The following is a 16,412-nucleotide window of genomic DNA, read 5'->3' as shown; positions in this document are numbered from 1 at the left end:
TCCCTGGGAAAAATTTCAATATAGATAGAATCTTACCATCAAAAAAGAAAAATAATTTTATGGTTTAGGTCATATGCAACAGATTTTAAGTTATGAAAAAAAATAATTATTACAAGACAAATTTATTCATCAGAATGTTATCCCCTTATGTGGAGGTACCCTTTTCTGCATCTTTGGCTTCTCATCTGTACCCTGTTTCCTATGAAGCTAGTCAATGTCTTTGAAGTAAGTATTCAAGGTTTTCTGTTCACTGAATGTAGAAATAGTACTTGAATGGACTAAGCTTTTTATTGACTGTTGCTAGAGAATTAATTTTTAAAGAGGCCTGTATTTGTTAAATTGAATCCAATTGCATTCAAAATATTCACAAACTAGTATTTGTTGAAAAAGATAAACACTGATTTATGTTGCAAAGCACTGAAATGAGGAAGTAAGCATTTTGGATACAAAGTAGCTCAAGAACTTTTGAATTATTTCTCTGTCTTCCTAGATAATGGCTCAAGATCCAAAATGGCACCTTGCAATTCTGATATCACAGCTCACAATGCTAGAAATTACAAAGAGAAAATGACATTGAAAGGCATTCATATTTTTTTTTCAGTACTCTATGGACAGCATGTGAATTTTCAATACGTTTAATTCATACTTTAATAATATGGTCATACCTTGAACATGAAGATGGGAAATGTAAGATTTATTCAAATGCAAAATATTTCTTAATAAATATCTGTATTCTGTTATGAATGAAGATGAGTAGTATGGATTTTAAGGAAAAATAATCATCACTGACTATAACTTTACTGTTTATCTGAGACAAACATCAAAAAAGTAAGAAAGTAAGTTGAACCCTAATGTTATTTTGTGGAACTTAACAAAACAACTTGAGAGTGTCAGAGATAAATATGATGTATAAGTACAGAATTTAAAATTTCAAGCTCTCATTTGTTTTCAGGTTAAAAAATCATAAATTCTCTAATACCATATGAAAGATATAGAAAATAACATTCTCCAAACAAAGGGGAATAACAGCTTCCAGGGAGAAAAGAAGAGTGTGTGATCTCAGAGTAGAAGAAGGGAGGACAAACAATGGGTCCTGGGTGGAGAAGGCAAAGAACAGCTCTGGGTTCTGGACTTTCATCCCAGCAACAATGAGTTTCAAGCTTTTACAACTGTTCTCTGAGTTAGATTTTTAACCTGCACAACCAGTTTCCTGACTACCCAACTGACATGACCTCAATCTCTAATGATTAAGTCACACTAAACATTTTCTATGATTAACTCTCATTGAGACCTATAAAATACAGACTCTTCTTATAACCAGTTGCCATTTTCTCCCCTAAAAATGTGCCATTAGACATGTGCTTAATAAAGACTGTTTGCTGATCCTTTGAGACCTGCTCCCATTTTGGTTATTTTTACTTACACCATACATGTAATACATTTATTCTTTAAATTTCTCCAACAAATCTAATGTTAAATTTTATAATTGAGTAACAATTTCCTATAAGTTAGGAGGAATGCATGGATTTTTTTTAACCTATATTTTACTTGTGGTAGGCAAAATAATGGCCTTGGAAAAATGGCCACATTCTAATTGTCAAAACCTGTGCATATGTTGCTTTAAGTGACAAAATGATTTGCAGATGTAATAAAATAAATGATTTTGGGATAGGAAGATTATCCTGGATTTCACCAGTGAGTCAGTCCAATGAAATAAGAAGAGTCCTTTTAAGAGGGAGGCATGAGTGTCTGAGAAAAAAAAAAAAAAAGGGAGAGAGAGGGAGGGAAGGAGGGAGCGAAGGAGGGAGGGAAGGAAGGAGAGAGAGAGAGAGAGAGAGAGAGAGAGAGAGAGAGAGAGAGAGAGAGAGAGAGAGAGAGAGAGAGACTGGTTAGATGATGTTCTGTTGGTGGTTTGAAGATACAGGAAGGATTCATGAGATGTGGAATGCAGGCATCCTCTCAAGTTGGAAAAGGTAGGGAAGCAAATCTTTGTCCAGAACTTCCATAGGGAAGGAAGCTCTGCTGCCAAGTTGATTTTAACCTAGAGATAATGGTGATGAGAATCAAGGCCAAGTCCTGTTACCCTGTTTCCCCAATGTGAAGACTGAACACCCAAGAAACTCAGAAGCAAGTATATAAAGAAAGTTCTATTTAAAATATAGAACACAGTTAGACTTCTCCAAAGAAAAGTGGCCACAAAGCTGGGTGTCTGAAGAACTGGGGGTGTCCTACCCTTTTTATAGAATTAGGTTCCCTTTCTTCTCATGGCTTCTCCTCCTCATGTCTTGCCTTCCTGACCAAAAGGTGGGCCAAAAGGTGGAGTGATCCAAGGGAGAGATCGCTTTTCTTTGGGAAATATCTAGTTCTCAGGTGCATCAATATGGTTTGAAAAGTAAAGTCAGCTTCAAAACTCAAGTTACAATGACCCTTTTATTATGGGTGATTTTCATCTGGCTATTGAAGGGATAGATGCCATTTATTTAATAGTTTGGAGCTACAAATTTGCTGGATATAAAAATATATCTCCAGGTATATCAAAAGTTATTGTTCTTATACCAATCCTTTTGGAATAAATTGCACTTATGAGCATTTTATGGTACCTCTGCTCATATTTCCTCAATATTGTAAAAGTCCAATATACTGGTGAAATAATTTATTAATACCTTCCAGGTTTCTCTTTTTTTATGGAAAAAAAAAAAGCAACTCAGGGTATAAATGATCAAAGCATAACAGCAAAGGTAAATCTTTTTTTTAGGTAATTTTATTTAGTGCTTTATTTTATAAGAAACTCAGAGTGATTGCAGATTATTGAAATGGAAAATGGCATTTTGAAAACATTACATTACAAAGATTAATCCACAGACCACAAGTAAAATAATTTAAGGATGATCCAAAACATTCTTTTTTTCTGTAACTAAGTAAGTGTTTTGGAAGATAATGGATAAAAAATTAGTTTGTAAAATATTTGAATACAGAAATGGTATGCCTTGTAAATATATTTTAGTTATGCAAGTAAATTATAATTTATAAAATTTAAAATTAAAATATATATGTAAAAGTTTTAATTATTCAATGTTATAATAAACTAAATTAAATATTCTGTTTTAATGATATGTATGTTTTAAAAATTAATTTTAATATTTTAACACACACTGGTTCACTCTTTGGAGATTTCTAATGAAAAATAAAAGGATTTAGTTCTGTAGCACTTCTGGGAATTGTTTTGAATATTTTATTTTTAAAACTACCTGAACTAGAGTTAATTAAAGCACTTATATATGTCTATGTATTTATTGCGTGAGACTGCATGTGGCACATGCACACATGCACATTTAACCAATGAAATAAAATAACCTATTCAGTAAGGACTCTTTAAGCCTCTATGATTTAAAACAGATAAATTGACAAATCTCATCTGATCTGTTGTTAGCAGAAAAATGGATGAGTGAAAGAAATTGTTTTTAAAATTGTATTAATAATAATAAAAATCACTTCATCTTATTTTTATTCTATTCATGGCCAAAGTTTGAAAAAAGTTAATTTCAGTGAATTTTCTTATTGCTTCACTTTAAGAAAGATGTCAATAAAATATCAGCCACCTCTGACAATGAACATGAAGAAAATATAATATCCAGAGGAGGGATTACATATGAAAGCAAGTTCTTTATGGTATTCATTTCATTTTCAACATAATTACTGATGTCATGGTCTCTTTTACACTTTTCCAATTTTAGACAATCTAATTCTCAGTGTAATTATTGGTTGTCCTAAATGTACTCCTTGGCAACACAGTCTGATACTTTCTACCTCATTTCTACAATGCTCATAAATCAATCATAAATTCAAATCATCAACTTTGGCCATGTGATGCATAACAGTGATGAAGCAATGTAAATTTGCTTAAAAATGTCAATTTCACATGGACGTTTCTACTAATAGGCTAGGCTTTTTGTAGAGTGAATGCATGGTATATAACCTGTAGTAATTTTAGAAACATCAATCTATGTTTTTCCTTTTGGAAAGTTCAATTCTGCTAGATGGAGCATAACAGTTACATAAATTTATTATTTTGTGTCATGCTTGGCTGTTTTAAAACAAAAAATTTAACTCATGTTCCATTTTATTTGTACAAACTTCTTCCTGCATGAGTACTCCATACTTAGTACAACTAAACTACAGTTAGGGGTTTATATATGTTTCATGAGAAAACCAAGTTTGTGTTTCTGTTCAGTTCATATCCACTAACAGAAAAATTTAAACAAATAATCTAGTGAAAATATGTTTCATGAGACCAATTTGAAAGGATATGATATATATATATATATATATATATATATATATATATATATTCACTCCCCTGTGTGTATATGTGTGTATATGTATGTGTGTGTGTGTGCATATATACATATATATATATGTATATACATATATATATATATATGAATATATTTATTTGAATGATACATAGAATGGATAGATGTGATATATTTACATAGAATGATATAAATAGGTAATGGAAAGAAATATACAAGAATATACACATCCAGTTTTTCTTTAAGAACTGGTATTGCTATTTTTTCACATAGTTTCCATGAACGAATCAGGCTGCCATTAAGAGTTATATGTGAAATTAAGGTACATTTAACCCTGAATGAAAACTCCATTAAAATTGGTTTTACTGAGAACATGGCTTGAATATTTGTATAAGCCTATATATTTGAAAAGTACAAATAGTAATATTTTCACAGTTTTTATCATCATCTGTTAAAAATACCCTGTTATTTTATCTGGTAGCAATAGATATTAAAACAAATATTAAAAATTTGAAAATCACTAATACTATTTAATTTCAAAAAACCTTTTCTTACACAAAAGCCAGTTACCCGAGATATTAAAATAACTGATTGCAAAGAAAATTAAGAAAGTAGAGAAATGGACTCAGAAAAATAAATAGCAATTTAAAAAAATAAAAACAGAAGAAAGTATCAGATATGAGACACTATATTTTTAATTAAAGGGAAACAGAATACTATGATATAAAATGCACTGAAATGATGGTTAGGAGAAATGAATTAGAGTTGCACACCTAACAACTAACTCTTCACAGTAAACTGAATAAATAAATTTAATTTAGTATAGATATTTATGAAAAGAGAATGCAAACATCGTAAATAGTGTTTTTAGCATGAGTGTATGTATTCAAAACACACACTGCTTTGGGGATCATAAGATAATCATGTAAATAAACTATGGAATTCATTCTCCATAGTCTATTTTTCTAATTTTTAAATTATACATTTTCTCTTATTCAACTTTCAAGTTTTAAGCTCATAAGGGAGAATGAGAGGAAGTATTGATTAATATATTCTGAGAAGCATAACTTAATGGCAGACATGAAAATTCATATAAATTTTCATTTTCTCGGGGATAGAAAACAAAGGGAAGTCAATAAAATGAACCAAGCATGAGCGGGGCAGGGATCAACAGCAGCAACAATATTCAGGGATCAGATGTTTTATGTGGAGATAATTCATTAGAAGAATATGAATGAATAGGATGATAAAACTCTGTAAGCTATTCAAGTAGTATTGTATCACATAATGCATCTTACTACTTAGAAATTAAAACATCAAGAACATTATTAGATGTAGTTTAATAGGAAGAAGTCTTGGTGGGAATGTGGTTCAGAAAGTTTTCAAGAAATCAATATCAATGATGAACAAGTCTTAAGTGTGAATTATTTCCAGGGTTAAAGTTTCCATTAATCTACAAGTGAGTTTTTCTACAAGTTCAGCAAGAAACTTAACTTTCCTATCAATAGCAGGAACAAAATCAGATTGCTTCCAAAAGTAGCTTCACCTTCTAAAGAAACATTAATCTTCAAAACCTGTTTATAAAGTTTCCTTTGTTTAGAGCTTGATCCTTTTCTCAGATATGGAGATGAACCCATGTGCTGTGACTTGGAAGTCAATCAGGGCAACTGCAATTCAAATTCAGCAGAATAATTTTCCAAGGGAGTAAGATGTATGTGTTTGTAAAGAAAGTAAATTTTGAGTTTCCATGGCTATAAAAGATATGAAATGGTTAAGCTTTGAGTGCTATCATACTGAAGTTTTTCAAAAAGACCTGATGTTTTGTCAATATTGATTCAAGCTTCTCAGTGTCACTGGAGTAAAAATAATAAAGTTCTGTTGCTGCAGGGACATGAAGAAAAAAAGTTTGATTGATTCTTCCATTATCCAATGACAGCTATTATAAAGCAGAGAATAAAAATGGCAATTAGATGCTTGGTTCAAGGAGGAAATATATGAGACTGGGTAAGGACATAGTGAGTGGAGACAATGATGTAAAAATATTTAAAAATGACAGAAAATACTCAAATTCAAATACATATCACTCCAAGAGTTAGAATATTTTATTCATCTTCTTAAATTCCAAGAAGTAATCTATAAATGTTCTCTTGTATGCTTCAGGGATATTTAAGATGAGATATTTAATTATTTTGAAATTTTAACTGAAAAAATAATTATAAGTCAAATTAGAATTTCACAACATCACTGCATTAATTCATTAGAAAAAAATTTAGACACATGCTATAATGGTTGTATTTTCTGTTTTCCATTATACTTTTGTAAATATTAGAAGACAGCATTGTTAAATGAGCTCTTAATGATTTTAACTTGAGACAATGCTAGAATACAGGTTTTTTTTTTTAAATTGATTCCACATGCCAAGTGTTTTAGAGAGCACACACACACACATGCAAATTTCTTAAATAGGAATTATTTTTGACAAATTTTATGAGACAGTAGAATTCAATGGCCCATATGTCTTAAATTAAGGATAGTATTTTATCCTAAAATTTAGGAGAGTTTATTAAAATAATATAAATATATATACAGAAATATATGTCTATATATAACTGTATAATGGCTAAATGGAGCAAAAATGCATTTTATATGATTTGTGATTCATAATATAACATAAATAAGATCTCTGACAATTTTAGATCAATTATAATTATGTAAACATATTTAAAATGTATAATTGCTTATTTTATGTTCTTAAAATGCAATAGATAAAAGTAAAATAAATTTTCAAGCACTTATTTATTTATTTTACTAATATATATGTAACAAATCAATCACCAAATGGGTGACAATCTAATGGGGAAAGATGAAAGTATTATAAGACCTGCTTTTGTGGATTACAGTATAATAAGAATAAAAGACTTAGAATAAATATCTAAAATAGATACTGACAGTAGATATTGAATACAAGTGTTATTAAAAGAAAGTAAAAGTTGCTACAGGAGTGGAGATGTCATGGACCTTACCTAGTCTTGAAAATATTCCTAAAATAAGAATTAGCAGAAATAATCCAGAAGTGGGAAGAACATTTCAAGAAAAAGAAATGGCAAAGTGAAGTGACTGAGGTAGGAAATAGAAAAATCCATTGGAGGAAATAAAGGAAGCCCCACCCTGGGTAGATCTTAAGTAATGAGTAGGAAGAGGGCACAAAATATAAAATTCAACTGAACAGAAAGAATCAGATGACATAATGAAATTACACTAGAATTTCATATTTCTCTTGAGAGCAGAAGAAGACAAAACTTTATTAAACAAAAATCAACATAAAGGGAATTTTTTTAAACTAGTCTACTCTAGCTAAACCATGTATATTAAATTTAAAAACACATAATGCATTCATCGATTTTATCATTGGTATTCAGTAAGGGTATATAAAATGTAGTTTATTTTAGATGATAACAGTGAAGATAGGCCAAAGTGGATAGAAATAAATGATATCTCATAGTTGGAATAAATATGAGATAAATTTAATAAAATATTTTGGAGAGGATATTTTTGAAGGATACCTAACATATGCAAGAAATGTCAGTCATGGAATATAGATATGCATTTTTAAGCATTATAAGGTAAATTAAGTTATAAGAAAATTTCTTAGGAGAGATTCTAATGCAGGAAGAGAAAAGACTGAGTTCCTGCAATATTAATATTCAAAGGTTAAGTTGGAGAAGGAAAGTCAATAAATGTGGTTAAAAAAGCATTCTGGAGACACTGAAGGGAAGCAGAGGGAAGATAAATGTTCTGCAGTTGGAACAGGCTAGCTGTGTCCTGTTCTGCTATGGTGCGATCTAGTGAAACTTAAAAAAAAAAAAAAAAAATGTTTACTGGGTTCAGACACGTGGAAACTATGGATTATGTCAGAGAAGCATTAGTGGTTTATAGGACCACAATGCAATTTGGAGGTTGTTGAGCTTGGAGCAGAAGTTTTAAAAACTGAGACAAAGATTGTTGACCAGAAGTGGACACTTAGCCCACTCTGATTACTCTTTTTTATTTTTTAATTTCAGGGGCCTTAATTAGCAATATTAAGTCGAAAATTATTTTATGTAAACTTTCGGGTTCCTAACTTTTCTTGAAATATCTGATAATTTCATAATGTGTAATCCAACATTGCTCCATAGACAAGAAGAATAATTATAACAAAGTGACAGTTCTCTCTTTTCATTGTTCATTAGAAAGTGATGCTATAACTGGGGTCTGGGTTTTTATGAGATTATATTCTGATAACCACACATATGTATTTAAAATCATCAGTCAGGGAAGACATAAGATATAAGCTCACTTTGACTTTCTGTATCTATTTCTTTGGGTACTGGTAACAAACTATGTTCCCAAAAGGAAAGTTCAGAGATATTATTTTGAATTGCCTTGTTCTGGAATGGGTTTGATGCTGCTGTTGCTCACAATGTCTGAGACATGGGGTGGTTGCTATTTCCTGTAGTGATTATTGATATTGTTCATTTACTGGAGAATAAAAAAGTAAAATATTGTTTTACCTCCTGCCTTTAAAAATTATAGGAAAATTTAAGATACATCAAGAAGCCCATTCATATTAAGAAAAAGGAGGAAAGAATAAGACTTCATGGAGAATATTTGATTTATTATTAACATTCAAAACTAACTTTATTCAGAAAGAATAGGACCTAGCAGACATTTTGTAAGCATCATAGTTGAATTAATAAATTGCCTTCCTATAATAATTTAAACTTGTTAAAAATATTTTTAGTTGTAGATGGACACAATACATTTATTTTGTTTATTTAGTTTTTTTTTTTTAATTTTTAGTGGTGCTGGGGATTAAATCCAGTGGTTCACACATGCTAGGCAAGCAGTCTACCACCAAGTCACAACCCTAGCCCCTCATTTGAACTTTCAATCCAGATATCCATATTTAGGGAAGGCTGTCTATGAAAAGGAGAATAGTGTGGTAACAGGGACAGAAATGAGGAGTTCAAGATATTTATTGCTAATTTTTTTCTTCCTCTTTTTAGAAGAAAAACATTAGAAACTATTTAAATAATTGTAGTAGGAAATGTGTGAGAGAATGCAGATTAATGCATAGCAAAAAGAGGAAAATGGTATGGATATTTGAGAAATTGAAATACTGAGATCCAGAGAACAACTATACAATTTGGCTTTTGGTCAGAGGAAGAAACACCATATTTTGTTAAGAAGAAAGATAATCAAGATTCCAAAGTCTTTAAACTTACTTGATAAATTCAACATTAGATAATTTCAGATTCATTACAGTGGGTGGAATGTAATTACCTTAAGTTGTCTTTCTTCACTCATTTTTTTTCTTACACAAATAGCTTCAAACTTCTCAGTGTGTTTGAATCAACTATGCCTGCAGAAATCATATTCCCTTTCTCTGAGAAAACTGATTTACAATGAATAATGTTTTATAGTCTACTTAAGATTTTTTATTTAAACTGATTGTTAATAATGCAAATCTTACAATTATCAAATATATTAAAATAGCTTGGATTTTCTTTTTTGCCTGCAATTTCCTATATAATGAGTGGTTTGAATTAGCAGCAATGAAATTTTATGCCTTATGTGGCGCAATATCGAAGTTTTATACTTCAGGGTAAATATTATTAAATAAATTAAATGATGAGATATTAAAATATGAGTTATTCTTATCCAGCTGGAGTGGAAGAGATAAATTTTCTGACAAATATTCATGGACAAAATTTTAAAGACACATTTCAATAAACTAGTTAAATGATATATTATTTCAGAATATAAAACACTTGGTTTTATTTTATTTATATATTTATAGAAACAATAAAATAAATCTGTGGAAACTATTTTATCATGATATGTGTGTATATATATGTATGTATGAATCTGAAATATATGTATACCATATATATCAAAACTTTATGCTGTAATACACGTGTGTGTGTGTGTGTGTGTGTGTGTGAGAGAGAGAGAGAGAGAGAGAGAGAGAGAGAGAGTGTGTATCATAGTGTTAATGTCTGTAAACAAGTCTGGATGGCGCCTGGCAAAATGCCAGAGGGAGTGGTTTGTGAAGTAACGCCATCGAGCCATTAAGTGTGGAGATTCCTTATTGGTTGACTGCTGTATCTAGTTTATGTTAATTAAGATAAGCTGTGTGGAATGTATAAATACCTCTGTTGTCCTAAATAAACGGCCCTCATTCCTGCTGTATCAATCTACACAAATTGCTCATCACCCCCCCCCCCCGCCCCCGGTTATTTTGCTGCAGCTGGACTGTGGCATCACAGCATAAATTTTTAAGCTAACAGTGAAAACTACTGAAATCTTATCCAATGCAGCCTTGAATTTGGATTGGTTTCTAGTGGTCAGTACCTGTGTCCTTTACTGATTTTATTATATTATATGATTAGGTTCATATAAATATATTACATACTAATATCATAATTGGATTGCATTTTATGTGAAATTCCCAATCTTGGAAGCAACTTTGTCATGCTTATCAAAATGGCCTTGTCTTCAATCTGTCTCTTATCAACGGATGGTGGCTGCAGGTGATCTAAATAAAAGTTTGCTTTTTTCAACTAAAATGAAAAATAATATAAAGTATAAATGCAGAAATGACTAATCTTTCATTCTCTATTTCATTTATTATGAATCATATTGCATCCTCTTAAAATTTTCTCTTTATTATCAATTCTTTTCTTTGCCTTTCATGATCAAGAAAGCAACTGTGTTCAAAACCCAGAACCTCTCTTTCAATTTGCAGCCCCTGTTGTGACTAAGGATAACTAAAAACAACTTTGCCTTAAAAAAGAATATTGACTCCTGATGTGAAGGAGAGAAAAGTGAAGGCGTTTATTACTAAGGCTTGGAGGCCAATTCTGAGTTTGAGATATTAATTTCAACCATCTCTTTAGGGTTTTTTTTGTGCCCCATTTCTGAGATGCTATTTCTCTGAAACTCAATATTAATAAAAATAAGAGGAATGATACCCAGCACTCTCTGAAGCACAATTGACCATAAATTTGTGTTTGTCTGGAAATTTGAGTTGTTTTCAATGTACAACAATGTCTCTCTAAATGTTCAGGTACAATACCTGAATACAAGGACCAAGAATAAGAGAGATACTTGTTATTATTATCAAACATATAGAAGTATAAACTTTGAAAAGGATGAGAGTTAAAAATGAGGACTCTGCTAGTTGTCAGACAACTAAGGCGCCTTGACCTATTACCTCATTTCATTAAAAAGATTTGTACATATATTCCAAACGATTGTGTATGAATTTCCTATCAGAATGATGTTCCAAATAATTATACAATCCTCACTCTGATTTTAAACTTATCATCTCTGGTGTCTGGACAACCTTCACAAGTTTGGAAGTGAAGAAATTCCAAACCATATTTATATTGTAACAAAAACTAATGGGGGAAAAGGTTAGGATATAACTAGCACTTTTATTAGTTTTTTTTTTTTTTCTTTTGATTTTTCCTATTAGGAAAATACTCCAAAGAAATCTGAATTAATGTTTACAGAAACAAAAAAAAATTAACTACATGAAAGAGACAGTTCTATGATATTGCCTCCCCGCTCATGCATCAAACCAATAAAAAACAATTTATAATTTTCTAGCTATATTATAGCTTAGTCACAGCAACCAAATGTTAGAGCTACATTGAAATTGGCTACTGGAGCCATAATTTTGGTCACAGCGTATGCCACAATGACTGATAGATAAAAATAGATTTCTTTACTGTGAAAGTTTCAATCTGTTTAGATCAAGAAGTGAAATGAATATATCAATCAATTGAAGTTTGAGTAACCACAACTCTGTAGTGAAGCTCTCTAGGGATGACTTAGACTTGAAAGGGGTGCTTTCTTTTCTACATAGCTCTATTTCCTGTGCTTGTTTGAATGTAGTGTATCCTGATGGAATCTCCAGGGAAAAGAAATTTGCCAGGCAATAACAAAATATGCACTTTCTAGATGACATTTTGCTAGATTAGTAAAAGGTAAACTTCCCTGAACTAAGGCAAAAAAATAATTCATTGTCTCAGTTGTTTTGCTAAACCCCAAATGAATCTGACCTTCATTCATTTAACTGTTGTACCTGAAATATTAGTATTTTTCTGTGTATTTACTTAGCTGTCCATTTCTTAAAAATATTTTTAAGTACTTATAGATTCAAATATGGTACACCCTGTTACTATCTTATTCACATCTTCCTTTGTTTTCATTGGATTGCCTGTTTGTGGAGATGGGAAATGAAAGAATGAAAGAGAAGTAAGCCACGCACAGAAAGACAATGCCTCACATTGTCATACGTATGTGGAAGCTTAAAAAAGAAAGAAAGAAAGAAAGAAAAGACTCCACCTTTTAGAAGACTGACTAGAGATTAGGAAGCTCAGGGGAAAAGGAGAGGGAGATTGGGTAATAGGTATTAGAGAACATTAGATTGGAGGCATAAGTGCTAATGTTGTGAATACATTTATGTGTCATGATGGTAGTTATTTCTGAATCTGCCAGGTAATACAGAAATAAAAAGTAGAAGTGTGTATGACAAAATGTGTATGGTGTGTGCAAAATATGAATTAGAACATGTAGATTTGTTGCATAAATAACATTTAAAGAATCCGAGTAATTTCCAAAGTCATACAGGATAAACACATTAGCCATGTGTGAGTATGTGGGCCTACATTTAAATCAAATCATGCAGTAAATTATTTGGTTCCTTCAGTCTGTGCATGTATTTAATCATTCAGTTACACATATAAAAAGAAACCTCCAGCACCTTAATTATGTTAGATATGATATATATGTACAATATGTTATTAATATAAACTAAGGTAGTTAATTCCAAATCAACCTCATTTTATTCGTGTTAGGGATGTTTTCATACTTTATTTATCAATTGATGATTTATCTTCAATTCAAAGTGAGAGACTACTCAAAAAAAGTCACTTTGGAACACCACAAAATTTTGTCTTCACAAATCTAAAGAGAAAGCTATATTGCTGAATTTTTTCATGGCTCTCATCGAAATAAACTTTAAAATGTCATATTCTATATGCCCACCTATGAAGCTGAAACATGACTTGATTTGGAAATATATAGTAAAGTTAGGCTGAAAATAACAGACAATATATTGGACCCATGAAAGCGATCACCATGGGGACAACCTCCACAGAGGTCATCGCGCAAAAAATTGTTGATGCTTCATTATATTTCTAACATATTTCAGATCATCTCAATTGGAAATTGCCATGACAGTTTTGGCAAATCAAAGTTTAGTTCTCAACGCCATTGGTATACCTTGACCTGGATTCCTGATAAATAATGCATTAAGACTCTCCCCTAACAGGGTTGCATTTCCCACCTGCATTTTGACCATTTCCTTAATGACCTTGCCAGCTGATATACTTTAAGCTTTCTAACACTCCTCTGGGCTCCCTCCAAAAAGCAATTTATATCAGCTGGCAAGGTCATTAAGGAAACTGGTCAAAATGCAGGTGGGAAATGCAACCCTGTTGGGGAGAGTCTTAATGCATTCATTTATCAGGAATCCAAGGTCATACCAATGGCGTTGAGAACTAAACTTTGATTTGCCAAAACTGTCATGGCAATTTCCAACTTGAGATGATCTGAAATATGTTAGAAATATAATATAAATCTGTATACATATTTCTTAAAGGTGTGTATATATGTGTAAGTATTTAATAATTATATATGAGTTTATTTTTAAAATAATATGAATCTAAATGTATTCTCTACAAAATAATACTGTCACACACTAAGTACTTGTGGCACTTCTAACACTTCACCTCTACTCATTGATTTCTAGTTTTCTAGGCTTTCCATGGTAAATATCAAAACACCCTGACTTCTACCCTCCTTCTCTAAAGTGCTAGCATGATGCAGTTTGCCCTGTAGAGTAGAAAACACACACACACACACACACACACACACACACACACACACACGCACGCACCCACGAGTGCTCGCGCACATGTACACACATACAGAGGAGTCACATTTGTTGTGTCTTTAAAAAGTCTAGATTTTTAATTAAAGTGGCAACACTGATATGCTTTTCTTTCCTCTCACAAACCCCTTTGGGAATGCAGGCAGAATGTACCAGTCCTTCTGAGGCAGTATGCTCAAAAGACTAGTGCTGGGTAGAGATGATATTCCTCCTGTTAAATGGACAGCCCTTGCTAAATCAAGTTTTTAGAATTAGTGTTAGATCTCTTAAAAACAGAGAAAGAGCAATGAACTTTTCTTACAATTAATTTTCCTTTTTTATCTTTCTGATTCCCTTATCACCCCTGCTGATATGAATTTCCTTAGAACTTTCTCATAGATAACCTGAGTAGGTTATTATTAGAAAGTGAGGGATACAAGGGGAAGAAAGACATACTGGCAAACATATATCTTTATTGCACATCTCTTAACATCTAGATATTACTAGCAACAGCCCTCCCACCCAAAACACTACATATACTATTTCATATGAAAACCTTCAAGTCTAAAGTGTTATAATTTCAAACATATTTGCATTTCTCTGTGTGCACCATTAAGAAACAGAGTTTGACACATGACTTTTTGAAGTGCAATTATTTTGGTAAAAAAGTGGGAAATATTTTGTTGAATTACATCACAAAAGTAATAATCATAATAAATATTCTTTAACTAAATTAAAAAGACAATGAAAACTGGTACCCCAGAGAGAAGAAATAACATTCTACAAGATGCATAAAGCTCTTATTTACCTGGGGTGATTGGGAGGTCTTCGACTAAAAGTAGTTGGGAAGGAAGACAAGTGGCAACCTGTGTTGATTTGGTTCCTTTTTAAAGCCATCATGAAGACTGAATTTGACATGTATGAGATGTATTATGGCAGGTCCCTGTGAAGGACCAAAAAGTTAAAGAGCAGAACAAGGTAGAGGAGCCTCTTTATGAAAGGAGAGAAGAAAGGAGGGCCACTGAATATAAGGGTCCAAAGATCATAGAATGGCTCCAAAAAAGCTAGACCCAGTCAGAGATTACCTGTTTAAGGAATCCTCTAACAGGATGCGCTGGGTCTTATGTTCTTTATTTTCCTGAGTACAAAATAGGGGAAAAGTCATTTCTGCAAAAACACCAACTCTGATGCCAAGCTGGACCAGCCTGTGATGTGGAAAGAAATGTTCTCACATATTGGCTCTTCTGGAGGGAGATCAGAGCTGGGCAGTCATGGCTTCTTCACAGGACTGGGAATGTTTTTCAACAATCACTTGTGAGATTTTTTTATCAAAAATATGGTGTTGAGATGAGTAAGTTTTTTTGCAATTCTGTGCTACTAAATTAACACATAGGCTTATTGACTTTTATAAAGTGATAGAAACTTTATAAAAACTCAACAATTCTTACAAGTACAAATATTATAGTCATTGATCATGTAGTTATTTGTGTCATGAAAAAAGAGGCACAGATGAGAGGTAGAAAAACTCTTCAACAATTGTTTTCAGAGAAAGGATTTAAAAGGACCTACAAATTAAGCTCAATGTACATTTCCTATCTGAAAACCCAACATTTGTGCAAAGGAAGCTGGTGATCCCACTGTAAATTGTATCTATCCTTCTCTAAGCAGTTTTGCCTTTATGTTTTCATTCATGTTAGTGATTCTAGTTGGAATGCTTCTTTAGTTGAAGAAACCATGCAATTCTACATTTGGGTGAAATGTTCCCAGATTCTTACAGAACTATGAAAATTCAACACACCTTCCTTTGCATCCAAGTAGCATTTTTTTATGTCTCTTATATGATTCTTTTGCACAAGTAGACCCTTTTTACTAAAATTTGGCCTTGTCTTTTAAAATTATTTCTGATACTTAAAAATAGCAATAGTAAATGACTGTTCAATGTGTTGGGCCAGTTGTTATAAACTAAAAGAAGTCTACATTTTAATGAAAAATTATACTCCAAGTTAACATTAATCAAAGGACTCTGGTTAACTCAGTATGAATTAATGATATTTCTAAGAGTTCACAAGACAGATAGGAGTATCTGATTGTTAGGGAGAAGGTTAATGAGAAATTAT

The sequence above is a fragment of the Ictidomys tridecemlineatus genome, chromosome 3 (genome assembly GCF_052094955.1).
Source record: "Ictidomys tridecemlineatus isolate mIctTri1 chromosome 3, mIctTri1.hap1, whole genome shotgun sequence".
Taxonomy (NCBI): Eukaryota; Metazoa; Chordata; class Mammalia; order Rodentia; family Sciuridae; genus Ictidomys; species Ictidomys tridecemlineatus.
Note: the sequence above shows the minus strand (reverse complement) of the source record.